Genomic DNA, 23,920 nt, shown 5'->3' with positions numbered 1-23,920 from the left:
AGTTTGTCCTTTTCCAATTCGTTATACACGTAGCCCACCACCATTCCCCGTACCCATGTCACTGCATTGGTTTTTTCGACCGGGAAATAAGATTCTTGGGGGAAAAAAAGTGTGTCTGATGAAATTGTGTGAGGGGCGGAGCGTAACAGGAACGCCAATATCTGTTGTGCCAAGTGCCACACTGGAGCCGTCCCACTACATGCTAAACGATGTTCATCAGTGTCCACTGTTGCGCAGCCTAAACATAGTGGAGTGTCTGCCAAATGAATCGCGTGCCGCCGTTGATTCGTTGCGAACTTCCTATTTATCACCACATACCATGTTGAGCGTACCGACGTTGGGAGGTAAACGTTCCGTATAACGCGCCATATCTGTCGCCAGTTCTTGTCTGGGTACTTCTTTTCCAGGGTATTCCTGGGGCACCGGCGGAGTAAGAGTTGGTATACGTCTCGCGTCGTCGGTAGTCGTGTTGTTGGGAAGGAATCTCTGACATAGCTAAGCTCCAAAAAAAAAGACTTGAAATGTGACAGCTTCGATGAAATATGGCCCACATCGACTGGGGGCAGCATTGAAGTGGGCGCTAGTACATCGGCCAACGCACCCGAGATATTGCGAAATTGACCACGCCACTGTCGGAAAATCGTACTGACGAATAACGCCCGTGCCTTTTCATATACGTTCACTAGACCAAGTCCACCCTCTCCAGGTGGTAGCGTAAGCGTTGTGTATCGGATCTTAAACAGGTGTCCCACACTCACGTAGGTTCCGAAAGCTGCTTGTATCCGTGATGCCATTGTGCGCGTTAAAGGCAGGACATGCGCTACGTGAGTGAGTCTCGGTGCTAGGTATACGTTAACCTTAGACCGCTCGGCTAATCCCTCGCGGCGGCAGATTTATACATAAACGTTAATAACAAAAGGAACTAATTCCCCCTGGGATACGAAACACATTGTAAGGGGTTCACCACCCTGCTGCAGCAAATGTAATCTCGATGTATTGCTCACTGGCTAGATCGACAATTCACTGGCGCTGCCTGAGACATAAAATATCTTTGCTCCTGTTAAAAGAGAGCTGCTATAGAGTCGCAGGTCAGAGCAGTCTCTGCCGCAGTTGCAGTCGCTCGCTGCTGCAGTGTAGTTTAGTCTGTCGCCGGTACAGCGCAGTTTATAGTTAGTTAGTAGTTGTTAAAGTCACAGTCCAGAACAAATAGTAAAATTTTATTACATGGAACTGAATAATAACTGTGATCAGCCGCAGAGCTAAATGATACCATGGAATGAGATAATGATGAACAAATGAATAATCGTTAATATAATGAAAAATCAACAGCGTAATTAAGTCAACCATCTATTGTAAGGTAAATTATATTATCTTTATTGGCATTCGCTTATTTAAGTCACTTTTCTGAGATGTTAATTACTAGAAAAACTGACTTTACTTAGTGACACAGCTGCCCAGCTGGTCGTCTGATCACTAAAGAGCACATGACTATGGTCTGACAAAAATTCTGGAATATTTTAATTTAGATAAATGACTGGATCGTGACTGGCAATGACTTAAGAGGAAATTATACTTTTGTAGTTGACTGGTAAAAACAATTATATTCTGAAATTTTTTTACGTTATTGATAAAGATCTACAATCTATTACACGGGAAAATTGAATATACTACAAATCTGGGTCAACAGGTGCTGACGAACCACAAAAGAGAAGATTGAAACAAATTCATATTAACATCTCAGACAAGTGACTTAACTACGCGCATGCCAATAAAAATAATAAAATTTACCTTACAATAGATGGTTGACTTAATTACTCTATTGATTTTTCATTATATTAACAATTATTCATTTGTTCATCATCGTCTCATTTCATAGTATCATTTAGCTCTGCGGCTGATCACAGTTATTATTCAGTTCCATATAATAAACATTTACAATTTGTTCTGGACTGTGACTTTAACAACTACTAACTATAAACTGCGGTTTACCAGCGACAGACTACAACTACACTGTAGCAGCGAGCTACTGCAACTGCCGCAGAGATTGCTCTGACCTGCGACTCTATACCAGCTCTCTTTTAACAGGGGCAAAGATATTTTATGTCTCAGGCAGCGCCTGTGAATTGTCGTTCTTGCAAGTGAGCAATACATCAAGATTACATTTGTTCCAGCAGGGTGGTAAACCCCTTACAACATCAGAACACTGTTGAAGAAGCAACCAAAAAGAAAGCATGCCAAATTTAAAAGAACTATAAATCTCTGAGGCTGGAGATGTATTGCTGAAGTTCGAAACTTAGTGCGAACTTCAATACGAGATGCCTTTAATAGCTCCCACAATGAAACTCTGTCTCAAAATCCGGCACAAAATCCAAAGAGATTCTGGTTGTATGTAAAGTACAGCAGCGGCAAGACACAATCAATAGCTTCACTGCACGACAGCAATGATAATGTTACCGACCAGAGTGCCACTAAAGCGAAGTTACTAAACTCGCATATTACTTCACCAAAAAAAGACGAAGTAACTGTTCCAGAACTGGAAATAAGAACAACTACCTACATGAGTAACTTAGAAACAGTTATCCTAGGTGTGGCGAAGCAGCTTAAATCGGTTAATAAAGGCAAGTCTTCTGGTCCGAATGATACACCAATTAGGTTCTCTTCAGATTATTCCGATAAACAGCTCCATACTTAGCAATCATATACAACTACTCGCTCGACGAATGACGTGTATCTACAAACAGGAACGTTGTAGAGGTCACCCAGTACTTAAGAAAGAATTTAGGAGTAATCCGTTGAATTACAAAGCCATATCACTGCCGTCGATTTGCAGGACGGTTTTGCAATGTATAATGTGTTCGAATTACATCGAAGAAAATAATTTACTGACACGTAGTCAGCACGGACTCAGACAATACCGTTCTTGAGAAACCCAACTCTTTGTTCACAAAAAGTAGTGAGTGCTATCGACAGGGGACCTCGAATTAATTCCATATTTCTAGATTTCCAAAAGGCTTTTGACACCGTTCCTCACAAGTGCCTTCCAATTACACCCTCTGGTGTATTGTTTCAGTTGTGCGCCTGGATTGGTGATTTCCTGTCAGAAAGGTCACAGTTCGTAGTAACTAACGGAAAGTCATCGAGTAAAACAGAAGGGATAAGTGGCTTCTCACAAGGAAATGTTACAGACCCTTTGCTGTTCCTGATCGACATAAACGATTTAGGAGAGAATCTGAGGAGTCCTCTTAGATTGTTTGCAGGTGATTCTGTCATTTATTGTCTTGTAAAGTCATCATAAAATCAAAACATATTGCAAAATGATTTTGATAAGACATCTGTATGATGCGTAAAGTGCCAATTGATTCTGAATAATAAAAAGTGTGAAGTCATCCACATGACTACTGAAAGGGTTCCGTGAAATTTCTGTTACACGATATATCACAAAAATTTAAAGACTGTCAATTTAACTAAATATCTGAGCATTACAATAACGAATAACTCAAACTGGAACGATTAAGTAGGTAATGTTGTGGGGAAAACTAGCCAAATATTGCGATTTATTGGCAGAGCACATAGAAGATACAACAGGTCTACTAAAAAGACTGCTTACACTAATCCTTCCGTCCCCTTCCGTAATACTGCTGCGCAGTATGGGATCGTCATCAGATAGATTTGACGGAGGGCGTCGAAAAAGTTCAAAGAAGGGCAGCTCGTTTTGTACTATCGCGAAACTGGGGAGAGAGTGTCACAAATATGATACGCGAGTTGGAGTGACAACCTTTGAAATAAAGGCTTTTTATTGTTGCTGAGATCTTTTCACGAAATTGCAATCTGCAGCTTTCTCCTCTGAAGCGAAAATATGTTGCTAGCGGCAAGATACATAGAGAGCAATGCTCATCGTCATAAAATAAGAGAAATCAGAACTCGCACAGAGAGATTTAAGTGTTCGTGTTTGCAGCGTGCTCTTCGAGAGCTGATCGGCAGAGAAATAGCGTGAAAGTGGTTCTATGAACCCTCTAGCAGGCACTTAAGTGTTGATTGTAGAGTAGACATGTAGATACAGATGTCGAGGAAAGTGAACATCTGTCTCTTACACTGCAAACTGTAATCCATGTCATGTTGCAAAGAAGAACGCTTTCTCTACATGTAAGTAACTTTGAGAGCGCCTTCCGTCACATGTTTTCTGAGTGGTTTGATTCGGCCGGCCACGAATTCCTCTCCTGTGTCAACCAGCTACTCTCAGAATAGGACTTATTTCAACGATCTCAATTATTTGTTGCATTTACTCCAATTACTGTCTTCGTCTACATTATTTACCTCAGCAGCTCCCTCTAGTAGCAGAGAAGTTATTACCTCATGTCAAAACATTTTATCATCCAGTCCCTTCTTTAGGTAAGTGCTTTCCACATATTTCTTTCCTGAGTATTTTGAAGAGAACCACCTCGTTTCTTATCTTATCAGTCCACTTAATTTTGAGCAACTATCTGTATCACAACATCTCAGACACGTCGGATCTTTTCTTCTCTGGTTTTTCGACTATCCGTGATTCACTTCCATTTAATGCTGTGCTCCAGGAAATTCTCAAAGTGTCTTCCTTGATTTAAGTTCTGTACTTCATACTGGTAGACTTCTTTTAGCGAGGATTGCCCCTGTTTCCTGTGCCAGTCTGCTTCTTATATCATCTTTGCTTCATCTGTCACGCATTATTTTGTTTCACTTCGAAGATAGCGGAATTCTTTCGCTTGTCTACGACATGTTTCTAAATTCTGACACTTTTGTTAATGTCACGTCTGCTACTCCACATTGCTTTCGACTTCATTTGCTTTACTCTCAGTCCGTATTCTGCTCTCGTTGTACTATTTCATTCCACTGAAAACGCCCTGTATATTTTCCTCATTTTCACGAAGAATACCAGTGTCATCAGCGGAACTTATCATTGATAGTAATATTTCATGCTAAATTTTAATCACACTCCTGGCTCTTTCTTCCATTTTCGTCTTTGATTTTCTATGTACACAGCCTTTTTAATTGTGCTCAATTTACATAAAAGTTTCCTTTTTAATTCTCGTATTGTGAGACATATTTGGTGATAATTTCCACTATATAACGTAAAGCGCGCTGTAAGATAGCATCTTGCTTAGGTGTGAAACTGTCGTTGCTGAGGAAAGCGTTACAGGGAAAAAAGTCCTTTACTAGAAATGGAATTCGAAACTAACCACAATTAAAAATTTGATTCCTTTATAAGGACAACGGTTCCGTCGTACGGTTCAGACTTAAAACATGTTCTCATCACATTACAGATTCCGTGAAATTCACTTTCGTCAGAACCCCCGTAAGAAAAGAAAGAGATGAAACACTGCCGTAAATTGCGTGAACTTTTTGCACTTTGGATCAAATTTTGCTGCATTAACTAAAGCTGCCGAAAGTTGCATTTCACTTGTCTTAGTTTTAACAGTACGTCAACATAATTACCAACTGCGGACAACGCTCGTTTATTTTACATACAGGATAATATACAGAATATGAAATCGTGACTTAGCAAAGGTATGATGGGCATACAGAGATTACAGTAGAAAACAGAATAGATAGTACTACACTAAATGAACTCTTTTGAAAATACGTCTATTAACATTCAACGTAGTTGGAAACAATAAAACACTTCCTAAACTGCGTTCCGTGCTATAGCGTCTAAAGATGAAAACACACTGTGCTTTACAATGAGGTGGCAAAAGTCATGGGCTAGTGATTTGCACGTATACAGATGGCGGTAGTATCGCGTACACGAAGTATAAAATGGCAGCGCATTTGTACCTCAAGCGATTCATGTGAAAAGGTTTCCGACATGATTGTGGCCGTACGACGGGAATCAACAGTCTTCGATCGCGGATTGGTTGTTGCACTAGAAGCATGGAACATTCAATTTCGGAAATCGTTAGGGAATTCACTATTCCGGGAAACACAGTGGCAGGCGTGTGCCAAGAATACCAAATTTCACACATTAACTCACATCACAGACAACGCAGTGGCCGACAGCCTTCACTTAGTGACCAAGAACAGAGGCGTTTGCTAAGAGTTGTAAGTGCTAACAGACAAGCAACAATTCGTGAAATAACCACAGAAATCAATGTGAGACGTGCGACGAACGTATCCGTCTGGACAGTGCGGCGAAATAAGGCGTTAATGTGCTATGGTAGCAGACGACCGACGCGAGTGCCATTGTTAACAGCACGACATCGCCTGCAGCGCCTCTCCTGGGCCCGTGACCATATCAGTTGAACTCTAGACGACTGTGAAACTGTGGCCTGGTCAGGTGAGTGCCGATTTCAGTTGGTAAGAGCTGATGGTAGCGTTCGAGTATGGCGCAGATCCCACGAAGCCACGGACCCAAGTTGTCAGGAAGACACTGTGTAAGCTGGTGGTGGCTCCATAATGTTGTGGCGCTGTGTTTACATGGGCTGAACTGGGTCCTCTGGTCCAACTGAACCTAGCATTGACCGGAAATGGTTATATTCGGCGACATAGAGATTTCATGTTCCCAAACAACGATTGAATTTTTATAGAGAAAAGTGCGCCACGTCACCGAGCCACAACTGTTCGCGATTGGTTTGAAGAACATTCTGGGCAGTTAGAGCGATTGCTTTGGCCACCTATCGAACATTTATGGGACATAACAGAGAGATCAGTTCGAGCGCAAAATCTTGCACCCGCAGTCATGGCCGGGTACCGAAGCTGCTTATCTCAATATTTCTGCAGGGGACTTCTAATGACTTGGGTCCACGCCACGTCGAGTTGCTTCGATACCCCGGGCAAAAGGAGCTCCAACACAATATTAGGAGGTATTCCACCACTTTTGGTACCTCAATGTAAAATGATACTCGAAATTATTCTTTTCGAATATGCCCTTTAATCTAGAGAGCGATGTTAAAAATTTAGTTTTTGCCACAGAAGTTAAACCATCTTACATGCACATAGAGTTTTCACAGCGTATCAATGGCCGTTTGTTTACTTCTGCATGCCTACATGCAAAGCTGAAGGCCAGCAGCTTTGATCTGGTACACGAGCGGCTGGAGGTCACATACCCTAGCCGGCCAGGTGCTCTGACTGCGCCCGTTTGTCGCCTACTCTGGGTAAGACGAACCGTTCTGCCACGTATTTAAAATGTAAAGCAATTATAAAATCTTTGGCAAACAGAAAGGGAGGAAGACCACAGATTAACATACGAATTAGGATGAGGTTTTTAAAGACGGAGATCTAATAGGGTCAGGATGTGAAAGCGATTTAGTGAAAGCATGGAAAACCTAAATTTGATTGTTGAACGTGGATTTTAACCTTTCTCCTCTTAAAGGCGAGTCCTGTACCACAACTAGTCGAAAGAAATGCCGAGTCCTTTACCGCACTGTCATCTCTACCTGACTTAGACTTACTTAACAGAAGCCTGTAAGTCTGTAGTTGAAACAGGTATGGACGTTGCTTTAGAATGCAGACTTGTAACCATTACACGGAACACAGCGTGCACACATAGCTTGCACCCACATCTAACGTCAAGGAAGTGACGTATCTGTACAGCCATGATGCTCAGTACATGGTTCCTTACATCTCGTTTGCATATCTAGACCCTCCTTGGTATATTTATAACACTATGCCGAACTGATGATGATCTGTGACAGAAATCAGTAATAAATAAAACAACACTGATATAGCAGCTTTCTGCAGTTTTTATATATCATTAATGAAACATCTGAGAGCCGTGGAACACTGCATGGCGAAAAGTACGGTCGTTGATGATAAACGTTTTGGCTGTCACCAGCCAGTGCCTCAAGTCTTCGAGGCACAGTTTACATGCCTCCGTTCGTCATTTTGTGTATCCAGACTTTTCCATGCATAACAGTTCAAAGGTCCTGAATATGTGAGGCTGACTCAGCAACAGTGTGAAATTAGATTTTTATGTGATATTTTAGAATTCGTATCTATTTTAATACAAGGGAAAGTTTACAAAGACTGAAGCTGTGTATGTGAATAAACTGTTTCTAATTGCTCTACTCTTATTGAAATAAAATGAATCCTTTAGTGTAACTCACTAATACTAATATTCACGCACATCTCACTAACGTTAAATAAAGAAGTACATTTGACGGATACAAAATCTCATTTTACTAAATTTTATTTTTAAACACATGTGACTAATATTGCATACACAAATGGGACAGACTGATAATTAATATACAAGCACAACGGAATGATAATAACTATACATCTGACTATAACGAATACCTTCTGTAAAAGGTAGCCAATCTTAGAGATTTTGCGTTTGTTTAAATTTGCATGTTTTTTTCGTTGTTTCTGCGACAGTGTTGTGATCCGTTTTGTGTACCAATGAGGGCCAGCTCCGTTGTTTGTTTAATTACTTGGTATAAATTTCTCAATTTCTGCTGATACTATTTATTTGAATTCAAGCCACACCTGGTCTACACTTACATTGTTAATTTGGAAGGAATGGAGACTGTATCTCTAGGGAGGCATCAAGCGAATATTTGTTGCAATTTTGTCATATGATGACATGATGGAGACCGTGGCTTTTGTTTGAAGACAAATGTTGATGGTGTTAGGACAGCAACCAGCCACAAATTTACTTTCAGTTTCTTTATTCAAAGGCTACCGTTACCGGTTTCGAATCGTTGTAATTCATCCTCAGACGGTTTACATGCTTTCTTTACGACATGTGGTGTGTTTTTTACATATTAATTGTCGTGAAACATCGGTTTCGAGTGTTTGTTTTCACAAAATTCGTCCAGCAGATGTAAATGCATTCCCACTGCATTCTTATTGTTGCACACGTAAATTGTTCTCACTCAACACTTAAGATTTGTCACTGAGATGATTTCTACCACGCCCCACATGTTTGGATACACGTAAAAGGAAAACGTGGTGCCGAACCCGTAAGACCCAGACTACGAAGCCATGGAAGAATGTCATTTGGTGGGGTGAGTCTTGTTTCAAACTGTTTCCAACTTCAGCTCGAGTTTACTTCCAAAGAGTGAAACATGGCGGGGTTTCGGTGATGATTTGGGCGGCTATACGATGGCACTCCACGGGCCCCGTCGTTACTCCGCAAGGTCGCATTACTGACAAGGACTATGTGACAATTTTGGCTGTTGAGGTCCGTTCCACAGTACAGTGTTTGTTCCCCAGTAGTGAGGCTACGCTGCATGATGACAAGACCCCTCGTCGTCCAGACTGGTTTTCTGAGCTCCAGGATGAATGGTCGTATCTCCACTGGCTACCACAGTCACCAGATCACATTATTATTGAACCTTTGCGGCCTTCCTTGGAGGAAAGGACGTATGATCGCTATCCAGCATCATCGTTAGCTGAACTTGCCGCTATTTTGGAGGAATAACGGGGAAAAACCCTTGAACATAAAACAGGACCTGTACTTCTACCATTCCGTGTCGACTGGAAGCTGTTTTGGATGCTAACGGTGTTCTGCGCCGCATCAGGTATTGTAATGTGTTGTGTTTGTGGTTTTTCCGTACTTTTGTCCACCCTCTGTATTTTCTTGTTGATTGTATGCTAAAAATGATGGGATAATCTTTAGACAAAAGGTCCGTTTCAACAAAAATGTATCACAGACATTGGCGGCACGTGGTGAACAAGCGTGTAGCAAATCTTCAATTGAGGTTAATAAAACACAAGAGGATGAAAGTAGGAGTACCTTATTCGCACGCAGCAAGATTTAAACTTTCTTTACTTTAGAGTAAAGACATACATGTTCATCACATCTCACACGTTATTCGCCGGAGAACATAGCACTCGGAACCAAAGAAAATCTCAAACCAAAACTCACGAAGTCTAGTTGTCACTTAGATTGTGTATTAAGAAAAAGCTGAAGAAATTACAATGTAGATGATGCACTGCATACTATAAGAGTACCCTTAAAACTCAGTCATATTCTACATACACATGCCATGAAGGTCTCATCTTATCACAATAAACGTAAAAATACCTCGAACCCTCACTCAAATACCTACAATTCCCGACGCCATACGAGAGAGCATTCTTATCTTGTAAAACCCGCGCGGATTCTGACTCAGTCACTACCTGATAAGACTAATGACTTATGGTTCAACAGCAATCACGTGGCACGCTAAATCTCGAATTTACCAGGAATTTCATCTCAAGAAAGTTACGAATACACCACATACTTCGACGTAACAAATTCTCGAATAGTTACGTAATACGCGTCTGAGAAATGACCACAATAACAACGCGTGAACTCACACAAGGAACACGGCAATCCCAAACAGTATTCTGGCACGTTAATTTACGTCACATTTTATGCATGGAAAGGAATAATAAAAACATGAGAGGCAAAGGATTTATGAAATAACTAGCGAGGTAATGATAAAACTAGCTAGTTGGTTGGGAGACACGTGGGCTTTGTCGAAGTTTCACTCAATATATTTTAATTATCAATTGTATGAATCAATTTATGGAACTGATTCCAGTAATTAAACTGGAAGAGACATATAGTGGGCAAGATGATGTAAAGTTAATTATCTTTCGTGCACGTGAACAACGTGTCGTTTAGGTAATGCAGTACCGCAGGCGAGGTTTATCACAGGTAGCGTCTCTGACTCCAATGTTATCACGAGTGTCTCGTGGAATCTGTGGCCGCGATCGTTCTCCGTTTCCGTTCGAAGTTCTTTACCTAAGAGCCTAAAATACCCTACTTGACGAGTGGTCACAGAGTGTGCTCAGTTCAGCACTCATTTGTCCTACTGAACCACAGCTTAGTAACATTTCTGAACAGCTTGCAAACCAGAGTATGCACGAGAAATGAATGACTATTTAAGATTCATGGAGAACTCTCTCTCTCTGCTCGTGTATGCCAAATATACATGCGACTTGCACTAAAATAGATACGAATACAATACAATTACATAAAAATCAAATTTTACACTATTATAGAGTCAGCTTCACACAGCACGGAAAATTCACGACCTTCAGCTTCGCGTATCCATTGTGCTGTTACATCATCTTGGTCTTTACTTCTCTCTTACAATCAGAAAAAAAATCCTTGGTTCATCTACATACAAACCATTCGCCTGCTACATATCTCGCCCCCCCCCCCCCCCACGCTTCTTTTACACACACAATACAGGGTGTTTCAAAGTCTTTGCAACAAACGTCTAGTAGTGATGGATCACGTCATGGGGAACAACATTTATTTAGAGACGAAATGTTCGCTGACGCTTCTCACCGACGCTAAACGTCGTTTAAGACTGTTTATGCCCGAGAGGCAGCAGAGAGTAGGCACTCTGCGACGTTCGTATGCAATGTGTGTTGCCTATCATCCAGTCATCTGCTCCACGTGAAAGGCGGTAGGCCGAGCAAATTAAAATTGCTCACTTGCTTCTGAAATATCTTTATCCGCTTACAGACATTTTTTTCGGTTTCCTTGTTGAAAATCACTATCAGTTTACTGGAGTTGGTAGAGTGCTAAGCATCTGGTTAGTAGATCCTGCTATTTTGGTGAAATGGCGTCGTCCCAAGGCCGATGAATACTAAAGGACGCCTAGCGTCGCTGGGAAGCACCAGCGAATATATTTTCTCTTACAAATGTTGTTCCCAGTGACGTGATCGATTGCCCCTAGACGTTTGTCGCCAAGACTGATCGGTCGGGTACAGGACTCATAATGCATTTATAATACTCATAATTTCGGATAAAAGTAGATTTCAATGCAAGGTGAACAAAGTGAATAATTTTCTGCATGATCAAGAGCGTGATAACGGCGGCTACACTCGCGTTGATATTTACGGTGTTGCTGACCTGGAGCGCAGGAATTTCGCCAGCCGTGGAGGAGCAGCGAGGAATGAGGAAGCTGGCGCCAGCCCAGGTGGCGCGCTGATCCGCTGGCGACACGCGGTGCCGCGGTCGTACTGTGTGGCAGAATGCGGTCTGGCGCCAAAGACAGAGCCGGTGCAGTTCCACTGGCATAGCCCGTGGCCACACACATTTCTCTTTCGCGCCGCAGCAGCTTGTGCTTCCTTTCTGCGCGGGAGCCTATAAACATCGTCGAAAGGGAAAAAAAGAAACTCTATAAACACTTGTGACGAAATTCAGTGAGCGGAATTCTTGCTTCAAGTTGCGACATCAAGTAACTCGACCACTCTCGGGAATTAAGCAGCGAGGAGAACGTGAGGGGTACCTAGTGGGGAGCACTGGCAAAGGCATGCCGATGTTGCGCGCAACATCTGGCGTATAATCAAGGCAGTGAGGTCTCACTCTAGTGAAATAGATAAGTCGACGCTGCTTTGTGGACTTAGGAACCGGGCCCCTCCTCACGGCAAGGCAACTAGTGAAAGGAGGATCTGTCGCTGAACAGAGTACAGTGTTGTTGTTTTCCCGAGGAACTTCCTGTGGTAGGAATTGGTCTAGAGCAATTCGACGAGGCAGAATTATAAATAATATGGCTCCTGGCTGTTTATTTGCATCAGTTATTAAAATTCCTGGAGTAAGGGATTTATTTTCTTCTGAAGCAATCACAGAATTGACAGTCCACTGAATTCACACACACCACACTAAGACAATGTTGATAATACAGAGTGTGAAGTTTTTCATTCTTTCAGCGACTTATTTACGCTTCTGTGCATACACTGTTTATGATGTTACCAGTTCTCCGTTCTCCAACAGCACCCTTGACATCTATCATACATCTTCCACGCAGTTGACCTCGTTTCCCGTTTTACCTCTGGGATCAGCTTCAATGAACTGCTGTGTCCATCTAATCCATTCGTTCTAAATTCCCATACCATAGTAAAGTTTGCCTTTCAACAGCTTCCATTAGATTTATTTCTGCCTAGGAGTACGCTTGAAGTTCTCTAATGCTATATATACAGCGATAACGTATAGCTCATTAGGCAGTTCAGTTGAAGACGAATGGGCAGCCCTAAAAAGGGCAATCACAGAAGGTAAGAAGAAGGGAACTGCGGATAAACCATGGGTAACAGAAGAACACTTCTATTAATCGATGAAAGAAGGAAGTACAATAATGTTCGGGGAAAACCAGGAACATAGAAATACAAGTCACTTACAAATGAAATAAATAGAAGTTATAGGGAAGCTAAGGCGAACTGGTTGCATAAAAAATGGGAAGAAATCGAAAAAGAAATGATTGTCGGAAGGACTGACTCAGCACATAGAAAAGTCAAAACAACCTTAGGTGACATTAAGAGAAAGGGTGGTAACATTGAGAGTGCAATGGGTATTCCACTGTTAAATGCAGAGGAGAGAGAGGATAGGTGGAAAGACTACACTGAAGGCCTTTATGTGGGGGAAGACTTGTCTGATATGACTGGAGGAGAAACACGAATCGACAGGGAAGAGATACGGGATTCAGTATTGGAATCAGAATTTAACAGAGCAATGGAAGACTCGATGTCAAATACGGCAGATGGAATATATAATATTCCACCATAATTTCTAAAATCAGTGGGGGAAGTGGCAACAAAACGACTTTTAACGATGATGTGTAGAATGAATAAGACTGGCGATAAACCACCCGAATTTCAGAAAAATATCATCCACAAAATTTCGGAGACTGCAAGAGCAGACAAGAGCGAGAATTATCAGTTTAACATCTCATGTATGAAAGTTGCTGACAAGAATAATATACAGAAGATTGGAAAAGGAAGTTGAGGATGTTTTAGATGACAGTCACTTTGGCTTTAAGAAAGGTAAAGTGACCAGGGAAGCAGTTCTGACGCTACGGTTGGTAATGGAAACAGGACTAAAAAAAAATAAAGACACATTCATAGGATTAGTCAACATGGAAAAAGCGTTCGACAATGTCAAATGGTGGAAGATGTTCAAAATTCTGAGGAAAATGGGGGTAAGCTATAGGGAGAAACAGGATATACACAACATGTACAAGAGCCAAGAGGGAATAATAAGAGTGGAAGATCAAGAACGAAGTGCTCGGGTTAGAAAGGGTGTAAGACAGGGTGTAGACATTCGCCCCTACTGTCCAATCTATACATCGAATAAGCAATGATGGAAATAAAAGAAAGTTTCTAGATTGGAATTAAAATTTAAGGTGAAAGGATATCAATGATAAGATTCGCAGATGACATTGCTAGCCTCAGTGAAAGTGAAGGAGAATTACAAGGTCTGCTGTGCTAAATGCTATGAACAGTCTACTGTGTACAGGAAATGGATTGACAGTAAACTGAAGAAAGGCGAAAGTGATGAGAAGTAGCACAAATGAGAAAGCGAGAAACTTAACATCAGGATTGATGGTCATGAAGTAGATAAAGTTAAGGAACTCTTCTACCTAAGCAGTAAAATAACCCATGGAGGACAGAGCAACGAGGACATCAAAAGCAGACAAGGACTGGCAAAAGTGCATTCCTGGCCAGAAGAAGTCTACTAGCATCGAACGTAGGCCGTAATTTGACGAAGAAATTTCTGAGAACGTGTGTTTGGAGCGCAGCATTGGATGATAATGAAACAAAACTGGAACAGAAGAGAATCTAAGCATTTGAGATTGGTGCTACCCAGAATAATGTTGAAAATTATGTGGACTGATAAGGTAAGGATCGAGGAGGTTCTGCACAGAATCGGAGGGGAAAGGAACACATGGAAAACTCAGACAAGAAGAAGGGACAGAATGGTAGGACATCTGTTGAGACGTCAGGAAATAAGTTCCATGTTACTGGAGAGAGCTGTAGAGCGCAAAAACTCTAGAGTAAGACAGAGATTGGAATACATCCAGCAAGTAACTAAGGACGTAGGTTGTAAGTACTACCTGCTGGTCCCGGCGGAGGTTCGAGTCCTCCCTTGGGCATGGGTGTGTGTGTTTGTCCTTAGGATAATTTAGGTTAAGTAGTGGGTAAGCTTAAGGTTCAAATGGTTCAAATGGCTCTGAGCACTATGGGACTCAACTGCTGAGGTCATTAGTCCCCTAGAACTTAGAACTAGTTAAACCTAACTAACCTAAGGACATCACAAACATCCATGCCCGAGGCAGGATTCGAACCTGCGTCCGTAGAGGTCTTGCGGTTGCAGACTGCAGCGCCTTTAACCGCACGGTAAGCTTAGGGATTGATGACCTTACCAGTTAACTCCCATAAGATTTAACACACATTTGAACATTTTTTTTTGTAAGTACTACTCTGAGATGAAGAGGTTGGCACAGGAGCGGAATTCGTGGCGGAGTGGATCAAACCAGTCGAAACACTGATGACTCAAAGAAAATTGCATGCCCATCAATGTAACGCACAAGTTGGAGGACCAGGATTTGTAATCGGCGTTTAAACCTCTAGGAATGTTGGTTTGACATCGGCTAAGGAGACTTTCTTCTCGTTGACAGCCGCCCAGATCGAGTGAAGTGGCGCAGTGGTTAGCACTCTGGACGACGGTTCTAATCTGAATTCACCCAACCTGATTTAGGTTTCCGCGAGTTCCCTAAATCGCTAAAGGAAGTGCCTGGATTGTTTCTCTGAAAGGTCATGGCCGATTTCCTTTGCCATCCTTCCTTAATCCTAGCTTCTGCTCCGTCTTTAATGACCTCATTATCGGCGGGATGTTAAACACTGACCTTCCTTCCCTTTTTGTGTGAAACCAAAGATGCATCGTTGTAGAGTGCACTTTGCTTACCTTCTGATAAGAGGTGAGGGAAGCGAACAAATACTTTCTCAGCTGGTTACCTGGTTCATTGGTATAGTCTCTCCGCTAGCGACAAGGTAGCAACCCGGAAGACATAAATTATAACTTCTCTGCTAGACTGACGTGATGTCTTGCGGGTATGATGCAGTATACAGCACGGCGCTCCTGCGGAGGTTATAGATAGCTATGTACCAGCAGAGTAGAGCCTGTCCCATATTGTGGGTGGAAGGAGGGGGGGGGGGAGGGAGGGGAAGACTACGGTGCTGCTGACCTGTCTTTCGGCTGGATAGTTCAGGGATGTTACTAATCTCCGTGGTAGTGTCACAGCAGAGAGTTAGAAGGATTTGTTGGCTGCTCACATGCTGTACAACAGCAGAGAATGATTAGGGAATGAAGATTATGGCTTCAACGTGAAAGAGAAAATGATCGCACTCCATAATTTGCAATACAGAGATATAATAAAAGAAGAAAAAAATCGATTTATGGCTTTAACTGGTCTGGTATTTATGATACTTTGCGGGACACAAAATCTGCAGAAGTCTACATACAGGGAATGTCACACAATTCATTTCAGTGGCAACTGCTGTAAAGAAATAACCAGAAGCACAAAGTACCATTCAGTCCTCCACAAGAAAACTAAAAGTAATTATAGTTTATCTTCGGAACACAAGAATTTGTACAGTCACCGGCAGGCTGATCACTGGGGCGACAAAGGTCACGTGGTACCTCCTAATATCGTGTCGGACCTCCTTTTGCCCGGCATAGTGCAGAAACTCGACGTGGCATGGACTCAACATGTCGTTGAATGTCCCCTGTAGAAATATTGAGCCACTCTGACTCTATAGGCGTCCATGATTGAGAAAGTATTGCCGGTGCAGGACTTTGTGCACGAGCTGACACCCAGATTATGTCCCATAAATGTCTGATGGGTGGCCAAATCCTTCGTTCAAACTGTCCAAAATGTTCTTCAGACCAGTGGCTCGATGACATGGCACATTGTCTTCTATAAAAATATCTTCGGTGTTTGGGAGCATGATGTGCATGAGTGGCTGCAAATGGTCCCCAAGTATATTGAGTTTATCCATTGCAAATAGCCGAACGTAGCCATTTCCAGTCAGTGATCGGTTCAATTGGACCACAGGGCCCATTAAACACAACGCACACCATTATGGAGCCACCACCAGCTTGCACAGTGGCTTGTTGACCACTTGGATCCCTGGCTTCGTGTGGTCTGCACCACACTCGAACTCTGCCATCAGCTCTTACCAACTGAAATTGGGACTCATCTGACCACGCCACGGTTTTCCAGTATCTAGGATCCAGCCGATGTGGTTACGAGCCCAGGAGAGGCGCTTCAAGCGATGTTGTGCTGTTAGCAAAGGCTTTCGCGTCGTCTGCTGCCATATCCCATTATCACCAAATAGCAGCCGCACTGTCCTAACGGATACGTTCGTCTTACGCCCCGCATTGGTTTCTGCTTTTATGTCACGCACTGTTACTTGTCTTTTAACCCCCACAATTCTAGGGAAACGCCGCTGCTCTTGGTCGTTAGGTGAAGGCCGTCGGCCACTGCGTTGTCCATGGTGAAAGGTAATGCCTGAAGAATTCTCGGCACACTATTTGACACAGTGGATCTCGAAATATTGAATTCCCTAACCATTTCCTATCTCCAACTACAGTACCATTCAAGGATCAAACTCTGTTAATTTCCATCGTGCGGTCATAATCAAGTCGGAAATCTTTCCACATGAAGCACCTGAGTACAAATGAGAACTCCGCCAGTTCACTGACCTTTTATATCTTGTGTACGCGCCGCTACCGCCAGCTGCATTTGTCGCATGACTTTTGTCTCCTCAGTGTATTTCCGCCCTCTTTGCGTCAGAGTCAAACGAACGCAATGTAAAGCCACAGGGCTGTGTGTAAACACTACGGTCGGCGGCGGCGTTTCTAACCGCAAGAATCCAGCGCCCCACCGCCGGCGCTTGTTTCCGCCAGTCGAGCGTCGGCCACAACTAGGCGAGACGGCCGCAGAGATTAGCACCGGCTGCCAGGCGCAGAAGCCGCTGTACAGCTGGCTGTGGGATCTGTAGCCAGGGGCGGGGCGGAGCGGCCCCAGCGTGACATAGCGGCTCTAGTGCAGGTTGTCCCGCGTTTCCTGGCTAGCACTGGCCTCATTTCTCTTCTCCGCCTAGTTGCTCCTCTTATGAATGTATACAATAAAACAACACAGACGGTATTTAAAAGTTAGTAATTCTCGCGGAATTCTGAAGGTGGCAGGGATAAAATACAGGGAGCGAAAGGCTTTTTACAATTTGTACAGAAATCAGATGGCAGTTATAAGAATCCAGGGACATGAAAGGGAAGCAGTGGTTGGGAAGGTAGTGAGACAGGGTTGTAGACTCTCCCCGATGTTATTCGTGATGGACTGGGCGGCTGGTCCCGGCGGAGGTACGAGTCCTCCCTCGGGCATGGGTGTGTGTGTTTGTCCTTAGGATAATTTAGTTTAAGTAGTGTGTAAGTTTAGGAACTGATGACGTTAGCAGTTAAATTCCATAAAATTCCACACACATTTGAACATTTTGATGTTATTCAATCTGTATATTGAGCAAGCAGTAAAGGAAACAAAAGAAAAATTCGGAGTAGGTATTAAAATCCCTGGAGAAGAAATAAAAACTTGAGCTTCGCCGATGACATCGTAATTCTGTCAGAGACAGCAAAGGACCTGGAAGAGCAGTTGAACGGAATGGACAGTGTCTTGAAAGGAGGATATAAGATGAACATCAACAAAACCAAAACGAGGATAATCGAATGCAGTCGAATTAAGTCGGATGATGCTGAGCGAATTAGATTAGCAAATGAGACACTTAAAGCAGTAAAGGAGTTTTGCTATTTGGGGAGCAAAATAACTGATGATGGTCGAAGTAGATAGGATATAAAATGTAGACTGGCAATGGCAAGGAAAGCGTTTCTGAAGAAGAGAAATCTGTTAACATCGAGTATAGATTTAAGTGTCAGGAAGTCGTTTCTGAAAGTATTTGTATGGAGTGTAGCCATGTGAAACATGGACGATAACTAGTTTATAAAAGAAGAGAATAGAAGCTTTCGAAATGTGGTGCTACAGAAGAATGCTGAAGATTAGATGGGTAGATCATACAACTAATGAGGAGGTATTGGATAGAATTGGGGAGATGAGAATTTTGTGGCACAACATGACTAGAAGAAGGGATCGGTTGGTAGGACATGTTCTGAGGCATCAAGGGATCAGCAATTTAGTATTGGAGGGCAGTGTGGAGGGCAAAAATCGTAGAGGGAGACCAAGAGATGAATACACTAAGAAGATTCAGAAGGATGTAGGTTGCAGTACGTACTGGGAGATGAAGAAGCTTGCACAGGATAGAGTAGCATGGAGAGCTGCATCAAACTAGTCTCAGGACTCAAGACCACAACAACAACAGCAACAACAACAACAACAACAACAATGTTCGCGGAGAGAATGACAAAGTACACATCGATTTCTAAGGACCAAACAAATCCAGTAAGTGATACAAATGACACTAGCATCGTCTCCAGTATAGCTGCCGCATTATAGCCGTAGCAATGTAATTTATGCATAAATGCAATACTTACTGATTGTGGGTGGCAAGTCAGAGTGCGATGTTCAGATAGCTTCATAATCAATCTTTCGAAACGATTTCATCGTAACGATAGCAACAAAAGTGACAGAATTAATTGTATTGTGGTATCGTGTGATAACTGTCCTTTTTTTTTTTTTTTTTTTTTTTGTTTATTCCGTGTTCGACTACTTTCATCACTGTGAGCCACTACGATCGCAACATCCACATTCTGCTTCGCTGTTAACGGCAAACTTTTTATGATTTTTTGCTGTTGTCTTGACAGCATCTGTTTCATTGTTTCGCCTTCCTTAAATGCATTAGGCAATAGCCAGTTTAGCAAAAACAATGGCTTACCTGAAATTGTGATTGTTTTACTGCCCTTGTTAACTGTATATTTTAATTCCTATACGTACCTAGTTATAAGCACGACCCATAAGGTGCAACGTTATAGTGATAATCAGATAGTTATTAGCAGACAATCTATTTAAATAAAAATGTAAGTGTTCGTTCGTTCAGAATCTTTAACCAACGTAAGTTCTTGACAGACTGCTTTTAACACTACGTTGCATTCAAATACGCGCATATTTTTCTATAGGTACGGGAGCGCCATTGATATATAAATTTATATGTTTTAATGAAGGGGATACGTTGTTAGCAAAAATCTCTTATTCGTTTGTTCAAATTCTTAAATCTTGGAAAGTTATTCACCGATTGCTTCGAAATTTTGACACAATGTTGCTCTCAAATACGCACCTGTTTTATATACCAGTATTTTAATATATAAATGAATGTATAATACATAAAAAGGAAACGTTATTACAAAAAAAATCTCGGACAGTTCTTGACGAATTTACTTCTACTTTTTACACAAAATATGTATACATTGATTACAGTATTGTGTAAAAATTAAAGTATATATATCAGAGTGTTACAAAAAGGTACGGCCAATCTTTCAGGAAACATTCCTCACACACAAAGAACGAAAATATGTTATGTGGACATGTGTCCGGAAACGCTTACTTTCCATGTTAGAGCTCATTTTATTACTTCTCTTCAAATCATATTAATCATGGAATGGAAACACACAGCAACAGAACGTACCAGCGTGACTTCAAACTCTTTGTTACAGGAAATGTTCAAAATGTCCTCCGTTAGCGAGGATACATGCATCCACCCTCCGTCGCACGGAATCCCTGATGCGCTGATGCAGCTCTGGAGAATGGCGTATTGTATCACAGCCGTCCACAATGCGAGCACGAAGAGTCTCTACATTTGGTACCGGGGTTGCGTAGACAAGAGCTTTCAAATGCCCCCATAAATGAAAATGAAGAGGGTTGAGGTCAGGAGAGCGTGGAGGCCATGGAATTGGTCCGCGTCTACCAATCCATCGGTCACCGAATCTGTTGTTGAGAAGCGTACGAACACTTCGACTGAAATGTGCAGGAGCTCCATCGTGCATGAACCACATGTTGTGTCGTACTTGTAAAGGCACCTGTTCTAACAGCACAGGTGGAGTATCCCGTATGAAATCATGATAACGTGCTCCATTGAGCGTAGGTGGAAGAACATGGGGCCCAATCAAGATATCACCAATAATGCCTGCCCAAACGTTCACAGAAAATCTGTGTTGATGACGTGATTGCACACATGTTGATTGTGAAAATTTACAATTTGATCACGTTGGAATGAAGCCTCATACGTAAAGAGAACATTTGCACTGAAATGAGGATTGACACGTTGTTGGATGAACCATTCGCAGAAGTGTACCCGTGGAGGCCAATCAGCTGCTGATAGTGCCTGCACACGCTGTACATGGTACGGAAACAACTGGTTCTCCCGTAGCACTCTTCATACAGTGACGTGGTCAACGTTACCTTGTACAGCAGCAACTTCTCTGACGCTGACATTAGTGTCATCGTCAACTGCACGAAGAATTGCCTCGTCCACTGCAGGTGTCCTCGTCGTTCTATGTCTTCCCCAGTCGCGAGTCATAGGCTAGAATGTTCCGTGCTCCTAAGACGCCGATCAATTGCTTCGAACGTCTTCCTGTCGGGACACCTTCGTTCTGGAAATCTGTCTCGATACAAACGTACCGCGCCACGGCTATTGCCCCGTGCTAATCCATACATCAAATGGGCATCTGCCAACTCCGCATTTGTAAACATTGCACTGACTGCAAAACCACGTTCGTGATGAACACTAACCTGTTGATGCTACATACTGATGTGCTTGATGGTAGTACTGGAGAGCAATGAGTCGCATGTCACCACAAGCACCGAAGTCACCATTACCCTCCTTCAATTGGGCCAACTGGCGGTGAATCGAGGAATTACAGTACATAATGACGAAACTAAAATGAGCTCTAACATGGAAATTAAGCGTTTCCGGACACATGTCCACATAACATCTTTTCTTTATTTGTGTGTGAGGAATGTTTCCTGAAAGTTTGGCTGTACCTTTCTGTGACACCATATATATATATATATATATATATATATATATATATATATATATATATATATATATAAAATAGAGGGAAACATTCCACGTGGGAAAAATATATCTAAAAACAAAGATGATGTGACTTACTAAACGAAAGCGCTGGCAGGTCGATAGACACACAAACAAACACATAATATATATATATATATATATATATATATATATATATATAAGTTGATCGGTTTTTAGCAAACAGGAAGCTTGTATTTATGGCTTGTTGGCGTGTGATTACAATACTGGTACAGAAACTGAATTTGCAAGAACAATAAACAAAGCTCAAGGTCAAAGAGAGGGGGAAGAGGAAATGGAAAGAGGAATGAGAGGAAATGAACATAGTAAGCAGAATCGGAGAGACAGACAGAGAAAGGAGGCAAGAGCAGATGGAGAGAGAGAGAGGGGGGGGGGGGGGGAATACGACTGAAATGAGCACTTGACCATCGACATTGGACGTTGCCACAGTGACAGAGCGACGCATGGTCTGATGAATCCCGATACCTTCTTCATCACGCCGATGGGAGGGCGCGAATCCGTCGTCTTCCAGAGGAACAGCTCCTTGACACGGAGACAAGCTGGCGACGGCTCCAGTATGCTCTGGGAAACATTCACACGGGTAGCCATGGGTCCAGCGGGCCTCGTGCAATGCACCATGACGGCCGAGGAGTATCGTACACTGGTTGCAGACCACGCACACCCCTTCATGACAACATGGCACTGGCATTTTTTAACAAGACAATGTGCCACATCACAATGCCAGAAGTATGACTGAGTGGTTCGTGGAACACAGTGGCGAATTGCAATTAATGTGGAGACCTCCCAACTCGCCAGATCTGAACTCGATCGAGCACTTCTGGGATGTGATCGAACGTGGCGTCAGACCTCGTCGCTCCCCTCCCCGGAATTTACGTGTATTGAGTTGTGGTGCCAGCTCCCTCCACCGACCTACCAAGGCCTCATTGCTTCCATGCAACGACGTTTCGCCGCTGTTATCCGAACCAAAAGTGGACATACCGGCTATTAGGTACCTCGTCATAATATTCTGGCTGATCATTATAAATCGAACTATAATTCCGAGATCGCCTCCATAGCCGAATGGTCTGAGGTAGCGAGATATGGCTCGGGATTCACTCGACCCTTGTGAGGCCGAATGAGGAGCTGCTTCAGTAAAGAAGTAGGGGCATCATCAGGATTCATCTGCTGCCAATAACGGCTGGGAGGACTGGCGACTTGCTGGTTCCATGCCCCATGACCGTAGATCGCTCCTCGTACTGCTCACTGTAGTTCACCCAGCTTAGTTCGTACTGTGTAGTTGTTGTAGCGGGATGTTACTGCACCACTCTGCTCGGGACCACAGTACAACCGCAAACGCCGTAGGCGAACTAAAGGGAGGGCGGTAAGCGGCAGCCACCTGCTGACGGCCTGGCTCGCATGCATACGCCTGGCTACGCGGGCAGCGCCTGCACTGCAGCCGCCGATGTGCCCCCATTCCTGCGGCGTGCCGGCGCTCCCAGCTACCGGCGTGGGCGGATGGCCCGCGTGGGGCAGCGCCCGCGGTTCCCACGACGCTATGGCCGCACCGTTACCGGATCGTCACGTGACGGAAGATGAGATCCGGCCTTCCAGGAGCGCCGGCGGCAACGGGACCGCCGCACACTCCGGGGACAGCCAGGGGGCGGCCGGCCGCGACTGATGCGACGAGCGGCGCGCGCCTCGCTAACGGCACCGCCGCTGGACGCTGGAGGCTCCTCCTCTCCGGTTCGCGGAAACGACGCCCACCACATCGCCGCTTGACGACCCGCTCCCCGTGCTTTCCTTTCTATGGAAACCGTCTGAGCACTTCTCTAACCAATTGTCTTATTTCGCCGTCTGGATTGGCCAGACGCGGCTGCAACATTTCTGCTGCTGTCGAAAACAAATACGTCACGATACTTCATTTCGTCAAACTCCTGTGCAATCTCTTTTTCACTCCTCTAACGGCGTGATACGGTACTGTGGTGCGGGCATTACAATGTGTACCACGACTGCAGACATGTACCCGCAAACAGACATTAAATCAAATGTTGATGGTGTTAGGACAGCTGACATTAACATCATCCATATAGAACAAAAATTCTTCTCAACCAACCAGCACATCTCAAACAAA

This window comes from Schistocerca serialis, chromosome 1, assembly GCF_023864345.2.
Source record: "Schistocerca serialis cubense isolate TAMUIC-IGC-003099 chromosome 1, iqSchSeri2.2, whole genome shotgun sequence".
Taxonomy (NCBI): Eukaryota; Metazoa; Arthropoda; class Insecta; order Orthoptera; family Acrididae; genus Schistocerca; species Schistocerca serialis.
This window is presented reverse-complemented; position numbering follows the sequence as displayed.